This window comes from Ceratotherium simum, chromosome 17, assembly GCF_057802395.1.
Source record: "Ceratotherium simum simum isolate JZ-2026a chromosome 17, ASM5780239v1, whole genome shotgun sequence".
Classification (NCBI taxonomy): Eukaryota; Metazoa; Chordata; class Mammalia; order Perissodactyla; family Rhinocerotidae; genus Ceratotherium; species Ceratotherium simum.
The window spans coordinates 20,823,504-20,850,151 of NC_141916.1; the positions used below are offsets into that span (position 1 = coordinate 20,823,504).

The following is a 26,648-nucleotide window of genomic DNA, read 5'->3' on the forward strand; positions in this document are numbered from 1 at the left end:
AGTAAAGCACTTAACACGTGGTAGAAGCTACACTGGTTTCAAGGGTTTTGAGCTTGGCTTCTCTGAGGTCTCCAAGTGTCTCTGAATTGTAGCTGAAGAAATAGAAAAGTAAGAAACACAAATAGAAGTGTTTAAAGGAAGTTCTGGGGAAGATCTTTCTCCCTGAGGGGATTGTCAGCAGGGATATGTAACAGAAATTTGGAATGCTAGCACGTAGACTGAGATGGTGTTTAATTTCCATAGAGCTCTTTATGCAGAAGGCTGTACTTCTGAACGTCTGTATCTCTTTTCTTAGAAGGTGGCTTCCCCATGGCCTCCAGTTGTCCTCTGAGCTGAATAATGCCTTCAGGGCCAGGCATTGAAGCCAGAAGCTTCCTGTGATGAAGCGTGGGAACATCCCCCCCCCGGAATAAAGAATTCAATCTAAGTGGCATCTCTTTTAGCCCTCAGATTTCCTGCTATAGCTTCTTTGAATTAGCTCTGACTCAATTCTGGCAGCTATGCTGTAAGGGGTTGAGGTCAGAACCACGCCAAGGAACAGATCCTGGAGTTACAGGAGCAAATTCTTAGTGTTCTACCCAAGGATATCTAGTCCTCGGTTCAATAGCAGCATCCAGAAAGTGATGAGGAATTTGTGATCATGACATGAGAGAAGATTTGCAGAAAGAGCCCTGGAAGCTCACACAATAGTGAAATGGGGCACTTGGGTGATTAGGGAGGGAAAGAGGCTAGAAGGGCAGAGTTGGAGAGACGGAATGGGGCTCATTGCCTCTTTGTTTCCCGCAAAGACACATACAAATTCAGTATGTGGAATACTGCTAAATGTTTTGGGGGAGTTTTCTGCCAGAAAAGAAAACAATAAGCAGTGAGGAAGGGGTTTATGATTGGGCTAGTATCTTTCCTTTGTGTTACGAAGGTTTATATTTCTTTTGAGCCCCTAATCTTTTGAGAGAAGAGGTTAGTGATTCTTTCCTGAGGCCCTATAGCCACCCAGTATTGACTTGCCTCTTTGCTTGAAGTTATTAACTGTTGAAGCACAGCAGAGGTCATGATGGGAATGAATGAAACTAGAGGTATAACCCAGGGTAACAAAGTTGAGTAGAGATTGGAAGGTCCATCTGCTAACTCTCAGTACCCTATATCTCAGTAGAACCTAGCTCTAGCTTTAGGCCAGAATCTTTTGGAAATTTCTTTAATGTCCCTAACAGCCCCTGAAAAGAGGATTCTGTTTTCTCTTTCCCTTTCTCTTATTCCTCATGTCTGTAAAATTCAAGCCAGTTTTCCAAGAAGGCTTAACCTTGAATGCTACAACAACAAGGAATGGTGTTCAGGTCTCAATCTAGAAACAGGACCCGGGAGTTCTTTCGGTGGAGTTGGCGTCACTGAGTTCTCCAGTAGAGAAAACTGAACCATAACCTGAAGAACTGCCCTAAGAGGCAGAGTTATGACGTTTGTGTCCCAGATTAGAGGAACAAGGAAGGCCCAGGTAAGTGAGTGAAACTGTTTCCATAGTTTAAGCCCAATATTGACTATTAGCAGAGAGAACAGTTTATGACCTTTAGCCTTCTGCCCTCACCCCAAACTTCTTAATCTCACTTTCTGAGAAGCAGATTCAGATTGGGACCACTCTAGGCTCACCAAATGAAAGTCTTGCAGGTAAGCTACCTTTCTAGAATCAATTTTTTGGAGGACAGATCTAGATTTAAAATTTATGATGAAAAAAATACATTTCAGTTTTCATTTTCTTAGGGCTGCTAGTAGTACTACCTTTGGGGAGTTAGACCCTGTTGTAATGAAGAAAATCAGAATATTGCTAGTTTCTAATTACTTTCTTCTTTTCTGGATCATCCACCTTCCTAGTTTCCCTTTCTTCCTGCTAACAGTAATGCTAGAGACTAGAAGATGGCATCCTCACTTTTCTTACAGTCAAGTCCTAACTAAGTTTTTCTTTGTTCTTATTGAGAAAATGACAGGTTATAAGTTAATGATTCAAAAATCATAATCCTAGGAAATAGGGACTGCCACGGAATTTCTGTGATGAAATTTGACAAAAAAGCTTCGATGGTGAAGATAGGGGAGATGATTTTCTGATAGTTTGAAGTGTGTGCTTGCTTCTGCGTACATGTATTTCAGGAATATGATTTCAGAAGGGTGCTGAAAGAGGAAGGATGGTCCTACATATACCCATCCTGTGATACTAAGCTTGTAAGTCACGAGTGGTCAGACATTTTCTATAAAAGGCCAGATAGCAAATATTCTTTACTTTGCTGGCGACAGTCACTGTCACAACTACTCAGCTCTGCCATTGTAACGCAAAAGCAGCCATAGACAAAATATAAACAAATGAGCATGGACACTGAAATAAGAATTTCATATAATTTTATATGTCACGAAATATTCTTCTCCTTTTGATTTTTTTCAACCATTTAAAATTGTAAAAGCTATTCTTACTTCACAGGTCATGCAAAAATAGGTGGCAGGCCAATTTTACCTAAGGGCTGTAGTTTGCCCACCCCTATTCTGCGTCCATGACATTTCATTGTACATTTTGAGAATTAAGGAGGGGGTTGTAAACTATGGGCATTTACAAGGGGAGAGCATGCTGAATATTCACAGTGAATATCCAGTTTAAATATAGGCTAAAATTAGGCATTAAGCCCTCTCCTGGAGCCCAATAATTTTAAATATTACTTTTGATTTTGATTAACATAATACATGTGTTACCGGATATATACCCAGGTTCTTTACCCCCCACACAAGAGGGTCCAAATAAAAATTGAAATGCCAGTTTTATGGCAAGGAAAGAGTTTTTATTTCAGGTGACGTCAGCCAGGACATAAGAGCTCTCAAATTTGTCCCGTCTCCCCGAAAGATGGGAGGCAGTGGGGTTTTAAACGTTGTGAGGAATGTGACTGCTAGTAGGGAGGGGGAGCCTGCGGCCTTGCTGGTCAGCGCTTTCCCACTAGCCTGCGTTTGTGAGGACTGCTGGCAGAGAGGAGGATGGGGAGGTAAGGGAATCTGCAGGTGTCCTTGGTTGTCTGCCTCCGTGGTGGGTGGTGGGTTCTGGCGCCAGGAAGCCAAGGAGTTGAGATCTGAGAAGCTTCAGCTTCTTGATATTCTCTGGATATCAGTTTCCCTGTAACAAACCTCAAGAACTGGTAACTAGCAACTTGAGAGAAGCAGGGAAAGAGGATGAGTGCTTTTGGTTTTAACCCCATATATTCTAGGTTTAATGTAGGAGAACTGATATCAGGGCTGGTATCACATGCACTAAGTATAAAAAGTTAAATGTCAAATAGCATTGAAATACTTATTGTAAATATAGTGGCTCTTTACCCCACTCCTCCTTACTTCCCCAAGTCCTCCTCCCCAGAGGGAATAACTTTTGGCTCCTCTTCTAGCTGTGTCTTCTGGCTTTTATATATCTCTGTTTACTTATCTCCAAATTTCTAAATATTTTGTTCACTCGTTTATTTTTGACATTGTCCTTTGACTTCCTATTATGGTAGATAGGAATGTTAGAGAGGATTTAGCTCTGGTATGCTTCCATCTACTCTGCTTTTCTTTCCCCATCCTCCCAGTAGAGTTATAGTACAGTTTTTTGGTGAGATTATAATTCAGTATTTACATTATTATTGTCTGTCCAGATATTCCTATCAGATTATTATAATGTACTATGATAACATTCTTACTTCTTTCCCTAAAGTTAATAATAGCTTCATTTTTCACAGTTTTAACATAATTTTTCTTTTACCAATTGCTATTTCTTCTCATATCTTCCAGTAACCTCTCACTACAATTTCCTACAAGGGCAATTTTATCAGCTAATCTATCAGTTCCTCTGTGTGTGTGTGTGTGTGTGTGTGTGTGTGTGTGTCCATGAGAGAAAGACTGAGACTCTTCCTTGAGATTCATTCTACCCTGATTGCTCTTTGGTCCTGCTGTGCAGCTGTGATCCTGGGACTTCCTTTCGCTGCTGTCCTAGGAATTCCCTTTGTCTTTCTCCTGATTTGGATTCCCTTTTTCCTGGATCTCATTTCTTTCTCTTTTTTGGTGGAATATACTTACTAGTAGCTTTGGCAAGATGGAAAAAAATGGCATCATGACAGTGGGAGTGGAGATGACAGCCCTTAAATCTGTATGATTTTTTAGTCACACTGCTCCAATCTGGTATGTAATTCTCATCTTAGGATATCTCTTCCTCACTGGGGATTTCTTTCACCTCTCTATCATTGGCTCACCTGTTTTCTGTATCCCATATCTTCCTCTTTTCTTAGTTTTCCCTTTTTTTGGAGTAAGCTATCCTCTAGTATCTTCTGAGAAAAAGTGTATGGGAGATAAATGTAAGCACTTCCATGTCAGAAATATCTTTATTCTACCCTCACACTTGATTGGTAGTTTCACTGGGTATCATTTTCTAGCTTGGAAATAATATTTTTCTTTGATATTTACCCATTGTCTTCTAGATTCTGGAGTTGCTTTTGAGAAGTACAAAACCATTTTTGGTTTCTGATTCTTTTTATTTCACTTATTATTTCTATCTGTATTTCTATTTTTCTCTATTTCTATCTATCTGAAAGCTTGTAGAATCTTCTCTTTGTCCCGGTGTACTGTAATTTTACAATGGCATTTTTATTTTCTCTATGACTCTGAGCATTTTGTGGACCCTTCAATCTGAAATGTCATGCAATTCTAAGAAATTATTCGGTTCTAAGATTTTTTTTTTTTTAACTATCATGGTGATGGTTTCCTCCCAGATGATAGTCTCTTTGGCTCTTTGCCTTACTTCCTGAGAAGTATCCTTAACTTTATTTTCCAACTCTTGTATTGAGATTTTCATTTCTGTTATCATATTTAATTCTAAGAGCCCTTTGTTTGTTAGTTTTCTAAATATTTCTTTTTATCTCATCCTGTACTTGCTTCATGGATGCATTTCATCTTCTCTCAGTGTCTTTGGGTTTTGACTTTTGGTTTTCTTCTTTCTGTATATTCTCTGTTTCCTCCAAGTTGCCCTTTTTTTTCTATTAGTTTTTTATTTGATATTTACCTTTCATATTGGAAGCTTTCCTCATTTGCCTAGTAATACTGATTGTCTGTTCATATTTAGAGTAGAAAACTAAAACATTGATTGAAATTCCAAGTGCTTTGGTGAGACTTGTCAACTTTGAGCCCTTTTATTGTTTAATCTGGTTGGGTCTTTGATTAGGAATCCCTGATATCAGTATGTTTCTATCTTTCCTCTTGGGCTGCTCTGATTTCTCAGAGAGACGACTCTTCCGGTCTTCTACTTGGAGGCTAAAGACCTGGCTGCCAGCATTCTGGGAGTTAAATGGGAGAAGAGATCTGGGAGTCTTAGCACTTAGGAAGCATATGTTTCTTTAATCCCCCTATTTTGGGCATAATATTAACGCCTTCAAGTAGACCTAGTGTGTCTGAGACCACATCACTCTGTTTACTCTCTCTAAAGAATAAACTTGCAATTTTCTGCTAGGATGAGTAAGAGATGGTCTCAAAGCTATGTGCAATGAAGGAAGGGATTAAAAATTTTTTAAAATATCTTTCAACCAGTTTTTCCTATTTTAGCCTTCACCCCACACCCTTCCTTCCCAATTCTAGAGGATTTTGCAATGCACATCATGGTTTGTTCTCAGTCCCAGGCCCCTGCCTAGCTGCTGGTCTAGAATTTGTCTTTCTTAGCTCTGCAAAATCAGATAGCATACATCTATCTGCCTTCAGTTTCCAAAATATATCATTGCTGATGTTTTATCTTTCATTTACTCTGTAGGTTTGTGTCTTTTTAAAGAATCCCTTTGCTATAGTTTTAGTGGAGTTTAGAAGAGAGCAAAATTAGATGTTTGTGTTCAAACTACAATCTTCTGGCTCCCATGAACTTTGACCTTTCTAATTGGCTCTCGATTAATTAACTAACGATATGTGGAATGCGAGATCAACAAAAGTAAATGGCCACTTTACCAAATTGTCAATTCACCAAATCATCATTTAGACAAATTTACCTCTTTAACTATTTAGTAGTATTTAAAGCTTTTTAAAAATCATTTGTTGTCTAACAGCATTTTAAATAATGTTCCATTTTCCTTACCCCATATCTTGCTACTACAGCTAGATACTGAGGGGCAGGTGGAGGAGGAGATTAAAGATCATAAAAATGAAAAAGTAATGAGAATATATTCTAGGATATGAAGAATTCTTATGATTTTATTTAAGAATATGTTCTTCATGAATATATTTTAGTAGTTACCTAAGTAGATTCTGCTTGTAAGAAGAAATGTAGTTGTTGAAAAAATTCTTATTAATTGAAATATTAATGTTTAACTGTCAATGAAGTCTGCCATGGCCAGAAATCCTTATTTTTATGTATTTTTTAATTCTTGTTTTCTTCTTTCTCAGCAGGTGATTTCATAATTGATACAAAATATAATAAGCTAACTTGAAAGCAAAAAGAAATGTTCAACCAAAAAGGAAATAACTCTGCCAGCTGTTGCATTTTTTCTTCATTTGCCTTCCTCTCTGATGAATTTCTTATGAATCTTACTCTAGAGAATTCTGTTCCTTACACAAGGAAAATGAAATTCCAACTCCTTCCCTGATCTACACACCCTACGTGAACTGTCCTCTGGCCACCTCTGCCACTTCTCTCCACTTTGCTCTCCCCGCTCCTAGAAAGACACTAGTCGTTCTGTTCCTTGAACTCACCAAACTTGTTCGGACCTTAGCACTTGGGCAGTTTCTGTTCTTTCTTCCTGGAACCCTTTGTTCCTAAATCTTCATATTTGCTTCTTCACATTATTCTTGCCTGGGTCATTCCCTGACCATTCAATCTAAAGTAGTATAGCATTTATTATTATCTGAATAATATCTTGTTTACTTATTGATTTTTTAAGTGACATCCCCTTCCTCTAGTGTCTACAGTCCATTAGAGCAAGGGACTTGTCTGTTTTCTTCATTGCTGCATCTCCTGCATCTAAAAGAGTGTCTGAAGTATAATAGATGCTTAATAAATATAAGGCTGAATGCCAAATGTTTAAAGTTCTAGAGAATACAGTGGTCTAGAAGTCCCTCTTCACTGCCCCTGATGAATGGATAAAGGAAGGAGACCACAAATATGACAATGTGCAAGGACTTGGGTATGACTTTCTTTCAGGAAGAGAGGAGGAGCAAAATTTCTCTCTAAAGTAGAACTAATCGAGTCTCATGCAAGAGACTTGTTGGAATATCATTTCACTGGATAATGATGTGCGCTGGCTTTGTTCCACGAAGCAAGAGTTGACCTTAATTTGGTATAAATCAGAGTAAAAAAGTAGAAAAAGAACTACATGAGTAGAAAAAGAACTACATGAATTTACTACAAATAATTGAACAGTGATATATCATTAAAGGGAAGTCTCTGCCAATAGGAAGTCTCCCTCTGTGATCACTCCCATGTGGCTTCCCCCTCTTTTGCTTGTTGCCTACTCTTTTCCTTTTAACTGGACCCCTTTCCATCACTTACATAACAATTACTTGGGTTATAAAGAGAGATTTGGTTTCTCTGTCAAACAGCACAGGAGTCAGGAAGTATTACCATGTTCCTCAAGTATTAAATCTCAAGTTTACTTATCTTTGTGTATTTTTATATTTCTAATGCTATTTGTCTTTCTAGTATTTGAGGAGAACATCAAGCTAAGGAAAGAAAAAGAGAGGAATTTCTAAGTGGGATACTACCACAATTGTGGGCAGACCTCATGTGGGGGAGTCTGTGGTAAATATTGTGGGATAGTACTAGACTTGAGCCTTGTCTAATATTGGTCTTCCAAAACAGACCCTCTTCCACTTTTAGGAATTTGTCATACATAAATTGTTGTTCAACTGTGTCAAGGAAATGTATAGAAGATGTTTATTTACTTGTAACAGTGAGAGTTTAGAAACCTAATTATCCAACAATAGTAAAATAGTTCAATAAATTATGACCCATCCGTGGAGGCTGTACATGGAATCGTGGTTAAAAGCATGGGCTCTGGAGCTAGAATGTCTGGCTTCAAATCCTGGCTCTGCTATTTACTAGTAGTGTGACTAAACTTCAATTTCCATATCTATAATATGGAGATATCTGTCCCTACCTAATATAGTTATTGTATGACTTGTAATGTGTTAGGTGTTGTTCACTTTATATACTTTGATGGATTTCATCTTCACAAGAGATTTGGGATGATTTCAGTTGCATGTAATATAAATCCAACCAAAAGTGACAAAACAATGAATACATTGTTAAATCACATAACAAAGACTACAGAGATGGATGATCCAGGGTTGGGTAATTCAGCAACTCAATAACCTCATCAGAAGCCCAGATGTTTTCTAAATCCTTCTACTTTGCCATCCTCACTTGGTGCTGGTTTGCCTTCTTAGTCTGAATGCCCACATGCTTCCAAGATGGCTGACATGGTTCCAGATATCAAACACAAAAAACTACATTCAGAGGAGCAGGAAATGTCCCTATGTTTGTGTCCCTTTTAAGAGTGAGGATAATCTTCCCAGAAGCCTCCCAGGAGATTAACCACACATATTTTTTACTAGAATTTTATCATACTCTTAAACTTAAAGTAACCATTGGCAAGGGAAATAGGATCCCCACAATTGGTTCATGCTGATTTAGATTGACCCCATGGAGGTGCAAGGAACCTGGCTACCCCTGGAGAATTTGGTCACTAGGAAGAGAGAGAACAAAATTAGGGCTCTATTAGAGACAATGAAGGGGGCCGTGTTCTTCACATTCTTATTTAATTCTTTCTCCTTGAGTGTGGACTGGACCTACTAACTTGCTCCTAATGAATACAATACAGGAAAAATGATGAGATGTCACTTCCGTGATTAGGTTATAAGAGACTCTGACTTCCATTTGGATAGGATTTTCTCTTTGTAGCTCTTGTTGTCTGCTTGCTTTGATGAAGCAAAGTGGAAAGGCCCATGTGACAAGGAACTGAGGGCAGCCTCTCACTAACTACTAGGGAGGAACTGAGGCCTGAATCCAAACACACAAACATCCATGACACTAAATAAACATCCAGTGTGCTGGATACCTTCCTTTTGCCCTTACAAATCCATTCTTCACACTGCTCAGTGCTCCCAGGGGATGATCTGTATGGTTTCCATCACAGGATCCCTTGCTCTCTGGATTCCATTTGGGTGCTACTAAGGTGAGCACTGGCTACAGATCAGAGGTAGAACAGAGAGTGAGGTCTGGGTGTTTATTTTCCCAGCAACCTCTCTGTGAATGTGACCTTATTTGGAAATAGGGTCTTTGCAGATGTAATCAAGTTAAGATAAAGTTCATGCTGGATTCAGGTGGGCTCTTATCCAATGACTGGTGTCCTCATAAAAAGAAGGAAATTTAGACACAGACACACAGGGAGAAGGCTGTGTGATAATGAAGTAATGTGTCTACAAGCCAAGGAATGCCAAGGATTGCCAGCAACCACCAGAAGGAGAAAAGCATGGAACAGATTCTCCTTCAACGCCTCCATAAGGAACCAACCCTGCTGACACCTTGATTCTAGCCTCCAGAACTGTGAGAGAATAAATTTCTGTTGTTTTAAACTGCCCAGTTTGTGGCAATTTGTTATGGCAGCCCTAGGAAACGAATGCATTGATCAGTCATTTTTATTTGGTATTACGTTAGGAAATCATAACTCTGTGCTAAATAGCTCCATTACTATTTTAATATGTTTTTCCTGATTATGCTATTGAAACTATAGAAAAGTCTAAAGAAAAAAATAACAATTAGGAAGTATTATCCATAATACTTCCATAGTTATCATTTTGGTATGTTTCCATTTATCCCTTGCCTAAACGTGATTTAACATAGCTTTTTCATATGATATATGGGATTCTTCATTCTGATTTTTCACTTAAAATTATAGGTAAGTAGGTATTTATGGAGTAAAATTATAGGTAAAAAGGTATTTATGGAGTAAACAACTCATCATAAATATTTTGATGGCTGCATAAATGCCATTACATAGGCATTCTATATTTTATTTAACAGTTTATCTATTGTTGAATAATTTGATTGGTTTCATTTTTTTGTTATTGGAAACAATCTGTGATGCAGGGTACAGTGAAACAAAATCTTATTTCCGGAAGGGAATTTAATCAGGCTATTGGTGATTGGGATAGATTAGAGAAGTATATGTTAACGGAGTTTTTTGAAAATCAGAGACCAGCTTCTTCCAACTAATCCAGACATGACTGCAAAGGAAAGATTTAGGGTGGGAGTGGAGAGAGGGTCTTCCAGGGACAGTCCGTAAGTTACATAGCAGGGAGAGCAGGCCCTGGAGTTGCCAGGTTACTCAGGATGCTCAGAAGAAGATCTGCAGGGACATCTGGACATGTGCCCTTTGCTCACTCTTTTAATAAGTCCCAGCTGCTCTTGATCCTCTTTGGGCTGTCACCCAGGGAGTTCCTATAGGGATCCTTGTAACTAACCTCCTGAGACCCCTTTAGAGTAAAAGCAAAACTCAGGCTGTCCTTAATTGATCTGAAGTAAAGCTGCCTGTGGGGATTTCCACACTTGGAACCTTTAGGAATCTCTAAATAGCAAATGCTAATGAGGCCCTGAGGATCTCCACTCAACTGCCTTCTCTTCATCTTAAACCTATTCCCATAGACACCAGAGAAGGAGGGAGGATGAGGAGCTCAGCCCGGGCAGAGACTGCCTGGGACCCAAGTGCCTCCTCAGAGTGTGCGCAACACTTACTACCAGGCATCCCCAGGTAGAAAAGTTTGGAAGTTCAAAGTCATTTCTATTGGCCTAGCTGGGATGTGCTCAGAAATGCTCTGTATTATAATTCATTGGGGAATATCAGTCTTTTACTTAAGATTATTAAATCTGGGAAAAGATCAATTCATTATTTGTATCTTTCTTTGGTCTCCTTCAGAAAGTAAAGTATGGCAAGCTCATGCCCCAGAGAGAGAATCTTTGTAATGAGATTGGAAAACTTTCAAGCAGATGAGCCTCTCCCCAAGAGGCTGAGTCACAGGGAAGTTATCCAGGTACCCAATCTATAAAGACACCATCCCCTCACTCTAGAACTGAGTGAGTTCAGATCATTCCCTCATTCTTTCATTCAAAACATATATGCGGTCCACTATGTGCCAAGCAGGGCACTGCGTATTATGGGAGACAAGTGAATACAATATAGTCTTTGCCTTAAGATAGGTAAAAATATGGCAGGAAAGAGAAGTCATTCAAAATGCTTGCTACAAGAGTTAGGGCATGATAAGTACCACAAATGAGGCATAAACAGAAATCAGAGGATCAGCCATGGGATATTATACTCAATTTCTGACTGGAGAGATAAGGAGACACCTCAGAGAGCACTGGGTGTTTAACCTGGGTCTTAAAAATTTCAAATGTTCTCTCCTTTCTTTTCCCATGGTCACTGCCCTGGATCAGACCTTCATTATCTCATTTATTCATTCATTCACTCACTCATTCAGCATTTTTTTTTAACCTACAAAGTACAGGTTAAGGGTCAAGGCCAGGTGTGGGGCTAGAACAGTGAAAAACACAGAAATGGCTCTTGCCTTCATGGTGCTTATACTCTAGTTGAGGAGATAAGTAAACAGACAAATAAGAGTTGTGAGAAAATCAAACAAAAAGCGAGGTAGAGAAGAGGAGGAAGACCAGTTTTAGAAAGGAGGTTCAGCGTATGCCTATCTGAGAAAATGATACATAAGCTGAGACTTAAGATGAGAATGAGCTAGTCATGGCAAAAACTAGGGAAAAGGCAACAGCATATGCAAAGGCGATGAAATAGGAAAGAGCTTGGAAAGTTTAAGTTTCTGAAATAAAACTCATGTGGCTGGAATATAGTGAATAAAGAAGAAACCAGAATAAGATGAGATTGGAGAGATAGGCAGAAGGATGATAATACATGGCCTTAAATGCTATTATTAGGAGTTTAAATTTTATTCTAATTGCAATAGAAAGTCATTTTTTTAAATGAATCAACAATGTAAACTGATTTACATTTTAAGATCAGTCTTGCTGCAGTGAGGAAAATCGATAGGAAGAGGGTAAGAATAAAAGTGAGAAGGCTGGGGAAGTGACATCAGCATCGTGGTGGAGTGAGTTGTTCCCTATGCCTCTCCCCTCTAAGTTACAACCAGTCAGACATCCGCTGACCAACAAAGGACTTCCTGCACAGCACACCAGAACTCCTGACAGATTCATGCATCTATACATCTGAAGGTGGGTGGACTGGACCTCCAAGAGGCAGTGGAACTAGGGGAGCAGTCCCCTCCCCCTCCCCCTGCGGTAGCAATTCAAAACGTGCGTATCCTCCCAGGGGCATGCACCCCAGCGACCACAGGCTGCAGGGACAAACACAGCACTCACGGCTTAGCCCCTGCACCCCTGAGTGGTGGCAGGTGGCACACGCATCCTGAAGATTCAGGACACAGAGCAGAGCTGGTGATCCAGGCCCCTTCCCTTCCCCCTGCAGTGGCACCAGTCTTTCCAGCTGTGGGGAAAGCATTCAAAATGTGAATTTCCTGTGTGGAGGTGGGCTGCCCTGACCTGAAGTTTCAAAGCATGCCAGCACAGTGACACTCACTCACAGCTTAGACTCTGCCCCCACCAGCGGTGGCAGGTGCTGCACATGTCCTGAGGATTCAGGACACAGAGTGGTGTTGGCAACCCAGCCCCCTCCTCCTCCTCTGGCAGTGGTGCCATATTTTCAACAGTGGGGACAGCATCCAGAACTCAAGTTTCCCCAGCAGAAACAGGGTGCCCTGACCTGAGGTCTCAGAAAGCACATGGGTGCACACCAGTGATCAGAGGCTGCAGGACCAGCAACAACAGTTGTGGCTTAGCCCCTGCCCAACCCCCAGCAGTGGCAGGTGGCATCTGCGACGTGAGGCTTCAGGAACCACAGCAGAACCTGTGACCCAGCCCTCAGTGGCAGCACCAGCTGTACCAGCAGTGGGGGCTGCATACAGGAATCCAGGCTCCCGGCAGCAACAACAATACTCATGAACCCAGCGCCCCTGGCAGCAGTGCTGCCAACACCCCCACATAACCCAAGAGCAGCAGCACCTATGGTGCACAGGGCAGCAGCGCCCGAGCCCATGGAAAGCCCGTAAAGAGCCTGTAGAGAGCCAGTGGGGGAACAGAAGACCCAGGGGGCACTGGAAGCAGCAGAAGTACTTGCAGCCTGGTGACCCCAGTGGCAACACCTGAGACTGCAGCAACATCATAAGCAGCAAGGCACCAGCAACCTCAGAGGCACAAGCAGCACAAGGAGGGCACTGATGATGCCTCTAGCGGAGGCAGTGCAGGGTGGAAAATGCAGGCTCACAAATACAACCAGAAGCAGCTCAGAACCAAAATAACCAAAGCTGTACCCAAATAAGAAAGGTGGTTACTACCACAAATATGCCGGCAGAGGATCAATTCACAAATACCATGAAGAACTACAGTAACACAACAGAACAGAAAGAAAATTACAATGCTCCAGAAACAATGCTCTCTGAAGTCACAGAAGATTACAATTTAACTGACAGAGAATTCAAAATAGCTGTCATGAAGAAGCTCACATTACAAGAAAACTCAGAAAGACAGTTCAGTGAGCCCCAGAATAAAATTAATGAAGAGTAGTACTTCACTAAAGAGATTGAAACTAAAAAAAAACCAAACAGAAATACCGGAGATGAAGAATACAATTAATGAGATAAAAAAATAAAGTAGAAAGCATTAAAAATAGAGCAGACCATATGGAAGAGAGAATTAGTGAACTCAAAGATAGAAATCTATAAGTGATTCAGGTGGAGAAGGAGAAAGCACTAAGATTTTAATAAAATGAAGAAATTCTATGAGAAATATCTGACGCAATTAGGAAAAGTAACATAAGGATAATAGGTATCCCAGGAGAAAAAAGGGAGAAAGGAGCAGAGAGCTTATTCAAAGAAATATTTGCTGAGAATTTCCCAAATCTGAGGAAGAAACTGGACATACAATACATGAAGATAATGAAATTCCTAATTACCTCAATGCAAAAAGACCTTCTCCAAGGCATATAATATTAAGACTATCAAAAGTAAATGACAAGGACCAGCCCAGTGCCGTAGTGGTTAAGTGCACATGCTCTGCTTCAGTGGCCCGTGTTTCGTGGGCTCAGATCCTGGGTGCAGACCTACACGCTGCTCATCAAGCCATGCAGTGGTGGCATACCATATACAAAATGGAGGAAGATTGGCACAGATGTTAGCTCAGGGACAATCTTCCTCAAGCAAAAAGAGGAAGATTGGCAACAGATGTTAGCTCAGGGCCAATCTTCCTCACACACACACAAAAAAGTCAATGACAAAGAATATTAAGGGCAACTAGAGAGAAGAAAATAACCTACAAAGGAACCCCCATCAGGCTTTCAGCAGATTTCTCAGCAGAAACCCTACATCCTAGAAGACAGTGGAATGATTTATTCAAAATACTGAAAGACAAAAACTATCAGCTAAGAATACTCTATCCAGCCAAATTATCCTTCAGATATGACAGAGAAATAAAAGTTTTCCCAGAGAAGCAAAAGCTGAGGGAGTTTATCACTACTAGTTCTGCCTTACAAGAAATATCAAAAGGAGCTCTCCTACCTAAAACAAAAAAACACAAAGGTTTAGAAAGCTTTGAAAAAGGAGATAAATAGACAGAATCAGAAAACTGCAACTCTCTATCAGAATGGGTTAGTAAACACTTAATTATAGCATGAAGGATAAAGGGAAAGAAGGCATCAAAAATAACTATAACCACATCAATTTGGTCACAAACTCACAACACAAGAAAGAATAATTTATGACAACGAAAACATAGAAGGGGAAGAGGAAAAGGATGGGGGCCGGCCTGGTGGTGTAGCAGTTAAGTGCGTGTGCTTTGCTGCGGTGGCCCGAGGGTTCGCAGGTTCGGATCCCAGGTGCTCACTGACGCACTGCTTGTCAAGCCATGCTTTGGCAGCGTCCCATATAAACCAGAGGAAGAGGGGCACAGATATTAGCCCAGGGCCAATCTTTCTCAGCAAAAAAGAGGAGGATTGGCATCGGATGTTAGCTCAGGGCTGATATTCCTCACAAAAAAAAAAAAAAAAGGATGGAACCTGCATAGGCTAATGGAGATAAGAGGCTATCAGAAAATGTGCTGTCTCATCTATGTGATCTTTTATACAAACTTCATGGTAACCACAAAACAAAAAAAAATCTGAGCAGAATCACAAATCATAAATAAAGAGCAAATGGAGAAAAACATCACAGAAAACCACTAAACTCAAATGGCAGTCAGAAATACCAGGGGAAAGAAACAATGGAAATATAGAACAACCAGAAAATGAAAGATAAAATGGTAGTATTAAGCCCTCATATATCAATAATCACTCTAAATATAAATGGATTGAATTCACCAATCAAAAGACACAGAATGGCTGGATGGATTGAAAAACAAGACCCAACAATATCCTGCCTCCAGGAAACACATCTCAGCTCTAAAGACTAACATAGGCTCAGAGTGAAGGGGTGGAAGATGATACTCCAAGAAAATGGCAAGCAAAAGAAAGCAGGTGTAGCTGTACTTACATCAGACAAAGCAGACTTCAAGATAAAAAAGATAATAAGAGACAAAAATGGGCGTTATATAATGATAAAATGGACATTCCACCAAGAAGACATAACACTTATTAATATCTATGCACCTAACACAGGAGCACCAAAGTATATAAAGCAGCTATTAAGAGACCTAAAGGGAGAAATTGACAGCAACACAATAATAGTAGGGGACCTCAACACTCCACTTACATCAATGGATAGGCCATCCAGTCAGAAAGTCAACAAGGAAACAGTGGCCTTAAGTGAAACACTAGACTAGATATGCTTAATAGATATGTATAGAACATTCTATCCAAAAATGGAAGAATAGACATTCTTCTCAAGTGCACATGGAACATTCTCAAAGATAGACGATACACTGTGAAACAAAGCAAGTCTCAATAAATTTAAGAATATTGAGATCATATCAAGCATCTTTTCCAACCACAATGGTATGAAACTAGCAATCAACTATAAGAAAAAACTGAAAAAGTCATGAATATGTGGAAACTAAACAACATGGTACTGAACAACTATTGGATCCATGAAGAAGTCAAAGGAGAAACCAAAAAATACCTAGAGACAAATGAAAATGAATACACAATATACCAACTCTTATGGGATGCAGCAAAAGCAGTACTAAGAGGGCAATTTGTAGCAATACAGACCTACCTCAACAAACAAGAAAAACTTCAAATAAACAAGCTTACCCTATACCTAAAAGAACTAGAAAAAGAAGACAAAACAAAGCCCAAAGTCAGTGGAGTGAAGGATATAATAAAAATCAGAGCAGAAATAAATGAAATAGAGACTAAAAAAACAATACAAAGGATCAATGAAACTAAGAGCTGGTTCTTTGTGAAGATAAACAAAATTGACAAACGCTTAGTCAGACTCACTAAGCAAAAAAGAGAGAAGACTGAAATAAATAAAATCAGAAATGAAAGAGGATAAATTACAATGGACACCACAGAAATACAAAGGATTATAAGAGAATACTATGAAAAGCTATGCACCAACAAACTGGATAACCCAGAAGAAATGGATAAACTCTTAGAATCGTACAACTTCCCAAAACTGAATCAAGAAGAAATAGAGAATTCAAATAGACCAATCACAAGCAAAGAGATTGAAACAGTAACAAAACCTCCCAAAAAGCAAAAGTCCAGGACTAGACAGCTTCCTTGGTGAATTCTACCAAAGATTCAAAGAAGACTTAATACCTATCCTTCTCAAACTCTTCAAAAAAATTGAAGAGGAGAGGAAGCTTCCTAACTCATTTTACAAGGCCAACATTACTCTGATACCAAAACCAGACAAGGACAACATAGAAAAAGAAAATTACAGGCCAATATCACTGATCAACATAGCAAAAATCCTCAACAAAATATTAGCAAATTGAATGCAACAATACATTAAAAGGACCATACACCATGATCAAGTGGGATTTATTCCAGGGATGCAGGGATGGTTCAACATACACAAATCAATCAGTGTGATACACCATATTAAGAAAATGAATAAAAACATGATCATCTCAATAGATGCAGAGAAAGCATGTGACAAGATCTAACATCCATTTATGATGAAAAAAAACTCTCAATAAAATGAGTATAAAAGGAAAGTACCTCAACATAATAAAGACCATATATGACAAACCCACAGCCAGCATCATACTCAATGATGAAAAACTGAAAGCCATTCCTCAGAGAACAGTAACAAGACAAGGATGCCCACTCTGTCCACTGTTATTCAACATAGTAGTAAAAGTTTTAGCCAGAACAATTAGGCAAGAAAATAAAATAAAAGGGGTCCCAATTGGAAAGGAAGAAGTAAAACTGTCACTATTTATGGATGACATGATTCTATATATAGAAAATCCTAAAGACAGGAAACAACATGTGTTGGAGAGGATGTGGAGAGAAGGGAACTCTCATACACTGCTGGTGGGAGTGCAAACTGGTGCAGCCACTATGGAAAACAGTATGGAGATTCCTCAAAAAATCAAGGATAGAACTACCATATGATCCAGCTATTCCACTGTTGGGTATTTATCCAAAGAACTTGAAAACACCAATTTGCAAAGGTACATGCACCCCTGTGTTCATTGCAGCGTTATTCACAATAGCCAAGACTTGGAAGCAACCTAAGTGCCCATCAAGGGATGAATGGATAAAGAAGATGTGGTATATATACACAATGGAATACTACTCAGCCATAAGAAACGATGAAATCCAGCCATTTGTGACAACGTGGATGGAGATTGAGGGTATAATGCAAAGTGAAATAAGTCAGAGGGAGAAGGTCAAATACCATATGATTTCCTTCATTAAGTAGTAGATAATAACAACAATAAACAAGCACATAGGGACAGAGATTGGATTGGTGGTTACCAGAGGGGAAGGGGGGAGGGAGGAGGGTGAAAGGGATAATTCGGTACATATGTGTGGTGATGGGTTGTAATTAGTATTTTGGTGGTGAACATGATGTAATCTATGCAGAAATAGAAGTACAATGATGTACACCTGAAATTTTTACAATGTTATAAACCAATGTTACTGCAATAAACAAAAAATTAAAAAAAAAAAAAGAATCCACCAAAAAGCTATTAGAAATAATTAACAAATACAGTAAAGTTGGAGGGCACAAAATCAACACACAAAAATCAGTTGCATTTCTATACACTAATAACGACCTAGCAGAAAGAGAAGTCAAGAATACAATCTCATTTACAATTGCAACAAATGAATAAAATACCTGGGAGTAAATCTAACCAAGGAGGGGAAAGACCTCTACACTGAAAACCATAAGACATTCTTGAAAAAAATAGAAGAAGACATAAAGAAATGGAAAGATATTCCACGCTCATGGATTGGAAGAATAAACATAATTAAAATGTATGTTTTACCTAAAGCAATTTACAGATCCAGTGCAATCCCAATCAGAATACTAATGACATTCTTCATAGAAATAGAACAAAGAATCCTAAAATTTATATGGAAAAACAAAAGACCCTGAATGGCCAAAACAATCCTGAGAAAAAAGAACAAAATTGGAGGTATCACACTGCTTGAATTCAAATTATACTATGAAGTTATAGTAATCAAAACAGCATCGTACTGGCAGAAAAACAGACACACAGATCAGTGGAACAGAATTGAGACCCCAGAAATAAAACCACACGTATATGTACAGCTAATCTTTGACAAAGGAGCCAAGAACATACAATGGAGAAAGTCTCTTAAATTACTTAAATTACTTAAATCAACATTACTAATTATTAGGGAAATGCAAATCAAAACTACAATGAGCTATCACCTCACACCCATCAGAATAGCTATAATTAACAAGACAAGATAACAAATGTTGGAGAGGATGTGGAGAAAAGGGAACCCTCATACACAGCTGGTGGTAAAGCAAACAGGTGCAGCCACTATGGAAAACAGTATGGAAATTTCTCAAAAAATTAAAAATAGAAATACCATACGATCCAGCTGTCCTACTACTGGGTATTTATCCAAAGAACATGAAATCAACAACTCAAAGAGATTAATACATCCCTATGTTCATCACAGCATTATTCGCAATAGCCAAGATGTGGAAGCAACCCAAGTGCCCATCAACGGGTGAATGGATAAAGAAGATGTGGTGTGCGTGTGTGTACATATATATATATATATATATATATGTACACACACACACACAAAACACACACAATGGAATACTACTCAGCCATAAAAAAAGACAAAATCATGCCATTTGCAACAACATGGATGGACCTTGAGGGTATTATATTAGGCAAAATAAGTCAGAGAAAGGCAGATACGATATGATCACTCATATGTGGAAGATAAATAAATACATAGATAAGGAGAACAAATTAGTGGTTACCAGAGGAGGAGGGGATGGGGGAAGGATGAAAGGAATAAAGGGGCACACATGTATGCTGATGAATAAAAACTAGACTATTAGTGATGAACACAATGCAGTCTATACAGAATAAATATAAATTGAAATATAATAAAAATATATGAAACTGAAATATAATAATGTATACCTAAAAGTTACACAATGTTATAAGCCAATATGGCCTCAAAAAAAATTTTCTCATGCAGATGGAAAAAAAATAATTAAAAACTTCTGCTATGCAAAATAAAATGGCCAGGGAATGAAACAAGCCACAGACTGGGAGAAAGTGTTTGCAAAAGACATATCTGATAAAGGACTAGTGTCTAAAATATACAAAGAACTCTTAAAACTCAACTATAAGAAAACAAACAACCTGATTAAAAAATGGGCAAAAGATCTGAACCGACACCTCACCAAAGAAGATATACAGCTGGAAAATAAGCATATGAAAAGATTCTCAATATCATATTTCATTAGGGAACTACAAATTAAAACAACAGTGAGATACCACTACACACTCATTAGAATGTCTAAAATCCAAAACACTGACAATATCAAGTACTGGTGAGGATATGGAGGAACAGGAACTCTCATTCATTGCTGGTGGGAATCCAAAATGGTATTGCCACTTCAGAAGACAGTTTGGCAATTTCTAACAAAACTAAACATACTTTTTCCACATGATCCAGTAATTGCACTCCTTGGTATTTACACAATGAGATCAAAGCTGTACAAAAATGTTTATAGCAGCTTTATTCATAATTGCCAAAACTTGGAGTAAGAAAGATGTCCTTCAGCAGGTGAATGGATAAACAAACTGTGGTACATCCATACAATGGAATATTGCTCAATGATGAAAAGAAATGAGCTATCAAGCCACAAAAAGACGTGGAGGATTCTTAAATGCATATTACTAAGAAGCCAATCTGAAAAGGCTACATACTGTATGATTCCAACTATATGATAAGGAAAAGGCAAAACTGGAGACAATTTGAAAAATCAGTTGCCAAGAGTTCAGGGGGAGAGAGAGAGGGATGAATAAGTGGAGCAGAGGGCTTTTTTAGGGGCAGTGAAGCTATTCTGTATGATGCTGTAATGGTGGATATATGTCATTATATATTTGTCAAAACCCTTAGAATGTGCAACACGAAGAATGAACTCTAATGTAAACAAAGGATTTTAGTTAATAATAATATATTGATATTGGCGCATCAATTGTAACAAATGTGCCACACTAATGCAAGATGTTCATAATAGAGAAACTGGGGGAGGAGAATTGGAGGGTGTATAGGAATGCTTTATATTTTCTGCGCATTTTTCTGTAAGCCTAATCTGGTCTTAAAAAGTCTATTAATTAATTAAAAAGAACAACAACAAAGTTGGAGGACTCACATTACTTGATTTCAAGATTTGTTATAAAGCTGCAGTATCAAACGCTGCATGGTATTGGCAAAACTATAGACATATAAATCTGTGGAACAGAATAGATTCTTGAAATAGATCCTCATTTATATGTCCAATTTATTTTCAACAAGGTGCAAAGTTAATTCAATAAAGAAAGGATGATCTTTTCAAGAAATGTTGCTGGGAAAACAGAACGTACACATGCCAAATAATAGACTTCAACTCATACCATGTACCATATGAAAAAAATTAACTCAAGATGGATCATAGACCTGAATTTGTCATGTAAAACAATAAAACTTCTAGAAAACTTCCTTGTGAACTTGACTTTGGCACAGTTTTCTTAAATATGACACCAAAAACACGATCCATAAAAGAAAAAAATTGATAAATTGGACTTCGTCAAAATTTAAAACTACTTCTCTTTGAAAGTCACTATTAAGGGAATGAAAAAACAAGCAAAGATTGGGAGAAAATATTTGCAAAGCATGTCTCTGATGAATGACTTGTATTTAAAATATATTAGTAATTCTCAAAACTAAATAATGAGAAAACAAAAAACCTGATTTTTTTAAATGGCCAAAATAGTTGACAAATATTTTGCCAAAGAAGATGTAAGCACAAGAAAAATATTCATCATCATTAGTCATTATGGAAATACAAATCAAAATCACAATTCAACCACATTACAAATTTATTAGAATTGTAGAATAAAATTAAAACCTGACGATACCGAGTGCTGACAAAGAAATGATGCAAGTGGAACTTATACAGTGCTCATGGGAATGTAAAATGGTACAACCTTTTGTAACACAATTTGTCAATGTCTCATAAATTTAAATATTTACCATACAACCTAGAAATCTTACTTTTATGTTTCTACTCAGGGCCAATGAAAACTTAATGTTCACACAAAAACCTGTATGCAGATATTTATAGCAGCTTTATCCATAATCACCAAAAATTGACATTATTCATAATCACCAACTGACGTTTTGAGTGGTGAAAGAATACCTTCAAATGGTGAATGAATAAACAAACTGATACAATTATACAATGATATACTACTCAAAAGTAAAAACAAATAAACTATTGATATACACTGCAACATGAATGAATCTCAAATGCATTATGCTAAATAAAAGAAGGCAAACTCAAAAGACTACATACTGTATGATTCAATTTATATGACATTCTGGAGATGGCAAAACTGTAGGCACAAAAAACAGTCCAGTGACTACTAATACTTAGGAGTAGATGGAAAAGTTGACTAAATTGACTACATAGGGGCATGAGGAAATTTTTTGTGATGATGGATGATGGAACTTTGGGATATGTGTCTTGATTGCAGTCATGGTTACATGACTATATATTTGTCAAATATCATAGAACTGTACACTAAAAAGGGTAAATTTTACTGAATATAAATTATATCCCAATAAATAAAAAGATTTGGGGAAGGATTTCCATTTCTGAATCACCTTTCCATCCCCCCCGACACACACAACTATAAAACCCATGCAATGCTGTACAAAATATTTTTTAAATCCTATAAAATGCTTGCTGAGCTTTCAAGAAAATAAGGAAACTCCTCAGTGGGCAAATTAAAGAAAAAGCTGAAAATCAGAATAACAATCAGGTACTAACACCATGTTTTCCAGGGAATGTTTGCAGATCTCCATAAATAAGAGGCTTCAGATAACTATACTAGAACAAGAGTCAACCCTTGAACCCACATGACGTAGAAAGTTGGAAATGAGATCATGACTAAAGCTTGTACACTCAAAGGCCTACACATTCAATAAAAGAATGGACAAGGAAAAAAATCTTCTCACTGGCAGAGGAAAACAACATGGATATTTGTCTATGTTAGCTTGGGTTCTGGGGGAAAAAAATCTCCTTTGAAAATTGATAACCACAAAGTGTCACTCAAGATTTATGCATCATGCATGGTCCCAGAATAATAATTCTAAGCCAAATAATTATGCTAAGCCAAATAATTATGATAAGATAGTCTGAGGTGGTATCTGTCTGGAGCACTTGATAGAAGCAAACATAAATCCTCTCACAAAATAGACTGCACAGGATTTCCATATGTGAAGGCCAGCTAAACATGAGCTGATGATCCAAAATTACAAAGCAACCACTTTGAGCAACAGTTAGAACAAGAAATATCAAACTAGACACCTTAGTATCTTCAGATAATGGAATTGTTGGCTAATAATATAAGATAAGTATGTTTAAGATGTTCAAAGAAATAAAATCAAGTTCAAAACATGGGAAGGAACACGATACTATCAATGATGGCAGATATATTGAAAGAAACACATAGTACTTACATTATGTTGCAAAATATTTTTGGAAATTAAAAACAGACATTTCAACAGTGCATTACACATAATAGAAAAAACAACTGGAAAACTTGTAAGATGGAGCTAAAGAATTGCCTAGAACACAGCTCAAAGAGACAGTGAGATAAACTAAAATAAAAGAGTTAAGAGATGTGGCAGATACAATGAGAAAAACTAACATATGGTAATGACCAGAAAGAATGAAGAAGAAACAATATTCAAAAGATAACAGCCAAGTGATTTTTTCCAACTTAATGAAAAAATTTTACCTTTAAATTTAGAAGGGACAACAAATCTCAAACAGGATAAATAAAAATAACCAAAGTAGTGAAATTTCAAAATACCAAATACAAAGAGAAGGTCATAAGAGTAGCCAGAGAGAAAACACTGATTATTGACAAAGAAAAGATATTAGACCAAAGTAAGGCTTTTCAGTAGCAAAAATAGAACCAAAATGGCTGCATTCTGGCTAGTCAAGGATAATGATGGGTACCTAAAACTGAATCTCTCCACAAATGCTCCAAAAGCAATATAGGTCAAAAAGAAGAAATAAAACTGCATAAAACACATGCTCAGCATAATTGAAAGACAGAGAGTGCTACAAACTTCAAAACACTATAAGTAGGAAAATAAACACCACATCCAAACAGATCTCTCTCTCTCATGCTTCCTTGGCAAGCTTTGTGGAGAGTAAAGGCCATCCAGAAAAACTATGTGGAAGAAAGGAGAGGGAAATGAGTGGAGTGCCCAAGATTTACCTAGAATCACTTCCACAAAAAGAAAATCCACCCAACATTAGACAAGACTGAAAAGGAGTTCTGGGATTGTAGGAAATATAGTTTGGAGACTCTGTTCTTCGCAATTCCTATAATGGCTGCTTCCTGGAAAGCAGAGTCAAATGGAACCTGTTAGCCTCAGTGTCTGGAACTCCAGTAATGGAATATTTCAAGCCAGATAGAATTTTGTATCTATCTATCTATCTATCTATCTATCTATCTATCTATCTATCTATCTATCTATCTATCTAATCTCCTGTTTCTCTGGAATCTTAAGCCCTCAAGATCTTGCCACCTCAGGATCCCAACATCATGACCTCAGTTTTGACCAAATTGCTATTAATCCTTATGTCACTGTTTTTGGTGCTGCCTGTTGTCGAAGTAGCAGAAGCCAGAGATGCAACCACTCTTTTGTTTGATATGGTTCTCAGCTTTATAGACATTTGTACTTGTTTGAGTGTATATGCATAAAAGAGAAACAGACAGATGTGACTTTGAAGGGCCTCCTGAATCAAATCTCACCCTGAAAACCTTTGTGCTATTGAGGTTAAGTTTTTGTTTTGGTGTATCTGAAACTTCCCAAGAAACAGTAAATAGGGTAGTTGCACATTTTTAGATATTTCCCTACTAATGGAACAAATTGATATATGTTAAATGGGAAAAAATGTTTTTTTCACAACAAACAATTCATTGAAAAATGCAGCCTATAATTTGTATATTCTGGTTAGAAAGGCAGTCAAAGAAGTAAGGTGGCTGAAATTTGCATAAGTAATATTTCATAGTTTCAGAATTCCTGAAACATATGAAATAGTAAGAAGGAAACTGGTGCCCAGAATCCTAGGATATTGCCACTGTTCACTGCCTCCTAAATTGTTGAGGAGTCTTTTTTCCATATTTTTATTAGATTTTTGTTTTGTTGTCTCCTGTGTTAATATTGTGCTTGGATATCAAATGTAGTCAGTTAAAAATTGAAGCTTTTATTTCTTTGGGGAAAAAAGTTTATAAAAAATATTCCATCTAATACTGAAATGGAGAAAAGATTTAATATAAAAAACTTTATATAGACTTCAGAGGGAGAAGAGATTTAACGTTTAAATAAAAACTCTTTATATTGATTAACTGAGTAACATCACCATAGTGAGAAGTATTGTAGTAAACATAAACTAATTATGTTGTAAAAAAAAAAAAAAAAATTCTAGTATATCAGAACACTGACTACAGGGAAGGGACTCAAAAATGTTTGCAATTGGAAGTGCCAGTCTTTGAAAGTCATTGCTTCTGGGGAAGAAAATACCTTTTGTAAAGATGAGTAAAAGTAAAAACAAGCAAAAGGGGAAAATTTAGAGTCCTATAAAACAAAAAAAATGAAAAACCAAAATAATCAGAAGACTAAAACACCTCAATCTCTCCTATTATGACCACCAAAAACTAAAAACTATCATTAAAAAAAAACTATACTTTAGTCCACTGACAGAAGGAGGTGTTCTTGGACTAGGAATCTTGTAAACCACCTGAAATCTACAAAATGAATAGATAAAAGAGCCTAAATATAGACATGGCTACTATAGGAAGAAAAAATAAAATAAGAATCAAAACATTTTAGCTTTGAAAACCCTCCCCTTCAAACAAACAAAAAGCAGAAGGAAACTGTAACATAATACTTCAAACTGAATTAAATACCCTCAAATAAGCGTTTTTGGATGTTAAAAACCAACTTGAATCAGAAATTCTAAAACTTTAGAAATGGACCAAAAAAAATGGGGAGAAATGAAACTAGAATTGATTGAACTCAGGAAAAGAGTGGAAGAAAAAGGCAAAATCATCTCAAATAGAAGAAAAAAGTTATAAGATATCTTAGGTATAATAGATTCTAATAAAAATTTAATAAGAGGCAAGGTGGAGGGAGGGAAGAAACTTTTGGAATTGATGGTTAAGTTTAGGGCATTGTATATGGTGCCAGTTTCACATACCTATTTTCGAACTCATCAAGATGTATACATTAAATATGTATAGCTTTTGTGTATATCAATCAGATCTCAATAAAATTATTAATAAAACTACTATGGATCATTAGGAGAAGTGTAGACAAACAATAATTAAATTAATAAAATAAAATTGTTTTATGTAATTCCTGCCTTTGGTCATAAAGCATTTCTAAGCATGTTTAAAATTGCCTTTATTTGTTTCAATACATTTAGAAGCAGTTTGGGTAAAATGCCAGGAGGAAATGCTTTGGCCTAAGACTTTGGTTTTAAACTGTGCCCTCTTAGCCAACCATTTCATATTTATAAAATAAGAGATAAGAAATATCACAAAATACTTTGAAGATTAAATGAGATGATCTACATCTACATATTGGTGATGACACCGTACATTTAAATTTCAATAAATGGATAATTATTGCACGAAATATCTGAAAATTAAGTCATATGTAAGAGGGGACTTATTCTTACAACTCTATCTTTTCCATTAGGTTTACAAAAGTGCTAAAGATGCTGAAGTGTTTCCACTGCCCCTAGTAAGATTCTTGACCCTTAATTGTTCCTCTTCGCCACTGCTGCTAAACCTAATTTGATCAACTAAG

The 26,648-nt window shown here is 37.4% G+C and overlaps 1 pseudogene; it reads left to right on the forward strand.

Moving 5' to 3' along the window:
- Nucleotides 1–24,376: 24,376 nt before the first annotated feature.
- Nucleotides 24,377–24,535, forward strand: LOC147914747 (small integral membrane protein 30 pseudogene; annotated as a pseudogene).
- The last annotated feature ends 2,113 nt before the right edge of the window (nt 24,536–26,648 follow it).